This window comes from Mus pahari, chromosome 10, assembly GCF_900095145.1.
Source record: "Mus pahari chromosome 10, PAHARI_EIJ_v1.1, whole genome shotgun sequence".
Taxonomy (NCBI): Eukaryota; Metazoa; Chordata; class Mammalia; order Rodentia; family Muridae; genus Mus; species Mus pahari.
In genome coordinates, this window is record NC_034599.1 from 20594524 (window position 1) to 20601540 (window position 7017).

Consider the following 7017-nt stretch of genomic DNA (forward strand, 5'->3'; position numbering starts at 1 on the left):
CCAAACCCAGATACTAATGCACATGCTAGCAAGATTCTGCTGAAGGGACCCTGATATAGCAGCCTCTTGTGAGGCTATGCCAGTGCCTGGTAAACACAGAAGTGGATGCTCACAGTCAGCTATTGGATGGAACACAGGGCTCCCAATGGAGGAGCTAGAGAAAGTACCCAAGGGCCTGAAGGGGGCTTCAACCCTGTAGGTGGAACAACAGTATGAACTAACCAGTACCCCCTGAGCTTGTGTCTCTAGCTGCATATGTAGCAGAAGACGGCCTAATTGGCCATCATTGCGAAGAGAGGCCCCTTGGTCTTGCAAACTTTATATGACCCAGCACAGGGGATGGCCAGGGCCAAGAGGTGGGAGTTGATGGGTAGGGGAGCAGGGGTGGAGGGAGAGTATGGGGAACTTTCGGGATAGCATTTGAAATGTAAATAAAGAAAATAAAAAAATAAAAATAAAAAAACTTAGTACTAGAGAGTGGGCTACTGCTGTGATGGAGCCAACTGTCAAGCACTAATTAACACCGTATACATCAGGAAAGAAAGGGCCATTGTAAATAGTAACCAGATTGGTTACCAGGGCAGAAAGGTTTATTTTATCTTATAGCTTACAGTCCATCATAGCAGGAATTCAGGACAAGAACCCAAGGAAATGCCTGGAGGTAAACCTGAAGCAGAGGCCATGAGAGAATGCTCACTGTTTGCTGATATTCCATCCCGGGCTTGCTCAGTTTACTTTCTTACACAACCCAGGATCCATGGTGGGCTAGGCCTTCCCATATCAGTCAGTAACCAAGAATATAGCCCAACAGTTCTGCCTACAGGACAATGTGATGGAGGTATTTTTCTCAGTTGAGGGTCCCTCTTCTCAGATGACTCTAGCTTGTGTCACACTGACTGAAAGACTGCAGCACCACAACTAGCTTGTCACTAGCTTGTCACGTTCTGGCTGAGTTCAGTGTTCAAAAAGTTCACTTCCGTGTTATAGGGTCCTGGATTCTTTCAACACTGGGGCTTCCTCTAATTTCTCCTTTAAGGCTTAAAAGAAATCCCCGGTTGGTGAAATAGCAGAGCTGGGCTGAACCCTACAGGGGTAGAGCTCTGGAGGCCAGGGAGGGCCATGGGTACTGTAAATTGGCTTTCTGCTTTCTGGGCCTGATTACGGTTTAAATGGCCCTTTCTTTCCTATAGGATATGGTATTAGATAGTTCATGATGACCTACAGCACAGAGCTCTTCTCTGGAGTCATTGAAATTCTGTCCATAGCCACAGAGCTTTCCATTGTGGCTCTAGCCAACTGGTTATTGCTGCTTCTCCACCCCTGATGATTGATCCTCCAGCCTCCCTTCTGCTGTTCTGTTCTCTGGGCTGCCCATCAGACAGAATCGGATAACACCTGGCAGCCTTGCCTTGCAGTCCTCGGATGCCATGTTATTTGCCCTCAGGAGTTTGGAGAGTTTCTGTCCTCAAACATCTACTTGACTGTTGTGGTCCTGGTCCTTGGGGAGTCACTTCCTGTATGGGATGGATGTGAGTGATTCACCTGAGCAGGTTTCTAGAAGCTTCAGAGAGGAAGGCTAGCAGGGGGTGTTGGATCTTAGCACACTTCTTCAAACCTCTGACTGGGCTCCCTTCAGACTCCCTTCCCATAGCTTCGCTTTTCTCACATGGCCAGAGGAAGTGAAGGGCCAGAGGGGCTTTAGAACTTCCTGTACATGTTTGCTCTTGGCTGGCACCTCCACGGGGGATTCTCATAACCATTGTTTGGGGGCTGTTTTTGTGAAACCCCACAGTTATCCCTGTGTCCCAAGAATTGACTTGAACATCAAGTTCATCTTTATCCCTTTGCAGGCCAACTGGATCATTCAGTGTAGGGGACAGACCAGGCCTGAGAGGGGAGAAGCTTGTACAAGAACTGAAAACCAGCCTGTTGTGTGAGTGTACCTTTGCCATATTCCCAACAATTCCTCTCATTTTCAACAATGTGGTTTCATTGTATTAAAATAAATGACTTGGTCATGTATATAAAAAAAATAAAAGACACAAAAATGTGTGTGTGGGAATATTGCAGGATCTGGAAGGAATTGAAAGATGTTTTTGAATATAATCAAAATTAATTATATACATGTTTGAAAACCTTAAAAAACAAATAAAAATGTTTAAAGAATGAATTACTTAATTGATTTCAGAATTACAGAGGCTAAATTATCTTGATTGTTACTATTACTATATTATTGTTGTAACGTAGATGAACCCAGAATTTGTTAATCTTGACTAAAAATTCTATCAGAAAGGTCATAATCCCATTTTAGAAGGAAAGCCTTGTCTCGTCTCCATAGCATTGTGTTACTGCCCCTATGGTAGGTAGATCAGGTCTTGTATCATGATCAGTCATAAGCACATTCTTATTTCTGATTACAACTGTGACTGCTTTCAAGATGTTTTGAATGCACAGAGGTGAATTACTTGGGAACATGTAAGCTGATCACAAATCCTTCCAAGACAATTGTAGAAGTGGTCTGCTAAAGTTACTTCTCAGCACACATTATTGTACAGGGCTACATCATTTGACATGAACAATGGAAGAGCATACACACATAAAAGGAAGAGCTCTTATGCTATTTGCTTCTTTTTAAACTTAGCACATCTTGGCCATTTTGAGACATCAGCCTGCAAGTTACTTATCTCTCCAATATTTGTTGATTGACTTTTTGATTACTTTGGAGTTATCTCTCTTTTTTCCTTATTTATTTATTTATTTATTTATTTATTTATTTATTTATTCACTTTACATCTCAATCACAGCCCCACTCTCCTCTCCTCCCAGTTCTACCTGCCTATCTCCCTTCCTCATCCTCCCCTTCTTTTCTCACCGCCCCACTTCCCAGAGTACCAGCCTGCCCTAGCACATCAAGTTGCGTCAGGACTAAGTACATTCTCTCCCACTAAGGCCAGATAAGGCCAAATAAGGCAGCCCAGCTAGGGACAAGGGAGATGACAGAGTCCAAGTCAGAGACAGACCCCACTCCAATTGTTAGGCAACCCATGTGAAGACCAAGCTGCTCATCTGCTTGTATTTGTGTAGGGGTCCTAGGTCCCCTAACATATAGTTGGTGGTTAAATCTCTCTGAGTTATTTCAGGAGGAAAATCCTATGCACATGTCTTAATGAACTTCTTTGGGAATTTCTGTGGCATGCATTTCCAAAAGCGAGACTTTTGCACTGAAGAACAGGTACACTGGGGTATTGGCAAACTGCTTCTAATTGGGACTTGAGTGAGCATACTACCTACGCCACCAAATGTTAGTCATTAAAAAAGCCAAAAGCCTTTATCATTCTACTTGATTAAAATTCCTTTTTCTTTTTTCCTCTCTAACATCTGCAAAATAGTATGAACACCACCAGCTCCATGCCTTGTCATGGCTCTCCTCAGGACTTAGCAAGAAGAGCAGGACTTAGTATATTTCAGCTTCATAGGTGTAAATCCTAATACTTGGGAAGAGTTGAACTAAAGCTCCGGGGTAAGAGTGCAACCTTATCTCAGCTCTGTTCAGCCTGTTGGCTTCTGTACTGTGGCTGAGTCCTGGTGTCTGTCTGTTGAAGTTCTGCTTTGGTGAAGCTGAAGATGTGCATGTCCCTAGGACTGCTCTATGGGAGCTGCTGAGAAGGATCTGAGAAGGTGCCATCTGCCTCCCCTACATCAGGTGCGTAGAAGCCAGATCTGGTTGTCCCTAAGGTTTGGCCTTTTATAGCATGTCTAATATGTTCTAGGTTCATTTCTAACAGTCTGACCAGAACAAAGTGGAGAGGAAAGGGTTTAATTTCATCTCACAGATCCTCATTGACAATCCATCACCAATGGAAGTCAGGGCAGGACCTCAAGGCAGGAACCATGGAGGAATTCTGCTTGAGGGTTCATGCCTAACTAGGTTCTTTATATATATATATATATATATATATATATATATATATATATATATATATTTTTAATGGAACAGTGGGGCTCACAGTGCACTGGGCTCTCCTACAATCAGTTATCAACCAAATCTCTCACAGACATGCCATGCACAGAGACCAGACTGAACTAGTAAACTCCTCATGCTTTCCTTTCAAACAACTACAGGCTGTGACGATTAAACACAACTTGGCCCCTCTTGCACCGAGGCACCCACATTGTGCTTCCCAGCACTAGCAGTAAAGATTTAGCACCCTCCCCCAGCAGCCAAGCCGTCTACTTTAATGTGGGTGTGGAGTGAGTTGGCCGAATTGTTTGCAGAATTGTTTCCCAAAACTACAGAAAAATTTTGTGCGTTGCGTACCAGAGAAAAAGGCATTGTATCCAAACTGGGGAACCTCTCTGTTTTAAAGGATGACTTTTCCACTGCATTATTAAGGAATTTATGATTCAGGGTGACAAATCAGAATAAGACAGATGGAGAAAGCATTTATGGTGAAAAATTTGAAGATGAAAATTTTCATTATAAGCATGATTGGGAGGATTTGCTGAGCATGGCAGATGCAGACCACAGAACAAATGGTTCTGTGGTGGTTTGAATATGCTTGGCCCAGGAAATGGCACTATTAGGAGGTGTGGCCTTGCTGGAGTAGGTGTGGGCTTTAAGACCCTCACCCTAGCTGCCTGGAAGCTATTCTCCTAGCTGCCTTCCAAACAAGATGTGGAAGTCTCAGCTCCTCCAGCTGCATGTCTGCCTGGTTGCTGCCATGTTCACGCCTTGATGATAATGGACTGAATCTCTGACCCTGTAAGCCAGCTCCAATTAAATGTTGTCCTTTATAAGATGTCTTAGTCAGGGTTTCTATTCCTGCACAAATATCATGACCAAGAAGCAGTTGGGGAGAAAAGGGTTTATTCAGCTTACACTTTGCACATTGCTGTTGATCACCANAGGATGCAGGACTGGAAATCAAGCAGGTCAGGAAGCAGGAGCTGATGCAGAAGCCATGGAAGGATGTTCCTTACTGGCTTGCTTCCCCCAGCTTGCTCAGCTTGCTTTCTTATAGAGCCCAAGTAGGCCAGCCGAGAGATGGTACTACCCACAGGGGGCCCTTCCCCCTTGATCACTAATTGAGAAAATGCCTAACTCTAGCTTGTGTCAAGTTGACAAGGGGGCAATTGTACTGGCTGGTTTTATGTGTCAACTTGACACAGGCTTGGGTTATCACAGAGAAAGGAGCTTCAGTTGGGGAAGTGCCTCCATGAGATCCAGCTGTGGGGCATTTTCTCAATTAGTGACCATCTCTGGGCTGGTAGTCTTGTGCTCTATAAGAGAGCAGGCTGAGCAAGCCAGTGGAAGCAAGCCAGTAAGTAATACCTCTCCATGGCCTTTGCATTAGTTCCTACTTCCTGACCTGCTTGAGTTCTGACTCCCTTGGTGATGAGCAGCAGTATGGAAGTATAAGCTGAATAAACCCTTTCCTCCCCAACTGCTTCTTGGTCATGATATTTGTGCAGGAATAGAAACCCTGACTAAGACATCAGAGTTGCCTTGGTCATCGTGTCTGTTCACTGCAATACAACCCTAATCAAGACAGGTTCTCAGTTCTTTGTTACAACAGTTCCAACTCCTCATTAGGATGAGAAATGTGATATTTAGTCAAGAATTAAAGGACTAGGTATGGTAAGGATGCTTGAAAATGCAGACATGAATCGTGAAAACCCTACCAAACTGTGTTATTGCAGAACATGAAGAATTGAAAGAAGGCGATGACTGAGGAATAGTCCCCAAAGACTTCTGTGATGATAGTCATCCAGATTTCCCAGAGGGTGCAGATTTAAATTTAAAAGATGTAGATGAAGTTTTATTAATAGCTGAAGACTGAAAAAACATCAGAAACACTTTTTTTTCAAGTCTCAGGACTAGGATAGCTATTAAAAAGTATGAGAAGTTTTTAAGGTATGTGGATAGTTCAAAGGCTGCTATTGAGAGAGCAGATACATCCAGACTGCAACCTATAGCCTTAAGTTGTGTGCTGGTGAACTGAAGATGAGAAATTGGCAACAAGCAGTTAACCATTATGTGGAGGCTCTTGAAATGGATATGCTATCAAATATCAGAGCACTATACTGGAAAGTACAAGGATGGCAAGGATTAAATGAATATGATCAGGAATTGGCTGATCTGAAGAAGGTGCAGGAGATAGCCCCAGGAGCTAAAGCTATCCAGGCAGAATTGCTTAAATTCAAACATGTTAAAGGCACAGAAAGAGAATGAGAAAGAGTGTATGCAAAAATGTTTGCTTAATAAGGATGAAACTTTCCTTAAATGCTATACATTGATTATATAAAGGACAACGTAACCTACTGTCTACATGATCCCTGATGTGTTTCCCTTAATCTTTGTCACTGTTTATATAGAAGTACTGACTTAGGTTCCTTCTTAACAAAGAGTTATGAAATATAGTGAAAAAAAAACCACAACTGGGACATCATATAAGAGAGATTGCCACACGTGTGGCTTTTTGCTTATTATGAAATAAATGTAGATTCACACACCATTGTATAAAAAAATGATTCAGGAGTCTCTGTGCCCACCCAGTGTCTCCCAGTGTCACCCTGTATGGCCCTACAGCATTGCAAACTGAATGTCAACACCAATACAGACAAGATATAGCACAGTGACCATGCACAGCACCTTATACTGCTTTGTGTAACTGTTCCACTTCCTGAATGCACCTCTCCTTTAACATCCTGAAAATACTAACCTTGTGTCTGTTTTTATAATTTCATCTTTTTAAGAATTTTACACATGTGGAAGCCAACAGTGTGTCACTTTGTATTGGCTTTTCTCACTCAGCGTAATTCCCCAGGGAGTCAAGAGGTTGCATCCACAGGTGATATGGTATGAAGTATCGCACTTTATTCATTTGCCCACTCAAAGACATCTGAGCTGTTTCCACTTGGGGGTATTTATTATGGATAAATCTGCCGTAAAACTTATATACAAGTTCTCCATATGGATCTAAGCATTTCTCTGAGATAATGTCTGGAAGACCAATA

The 7017-nt window shown here is 42.8% G+C and overlaps 1 pseudogene; it reads left to right on the forward strand.

The window, feature by feature from the left end:
• The first annotated feature begins 4238 nt into the window (after positions 1–4238).
• LOC110327656 lies at positions 4239–6262 on the forward strand (annotated as a pseudogene).
• The last annotated feature ends 755 nt before the right edge of the window (positions 6263–7017 follow it).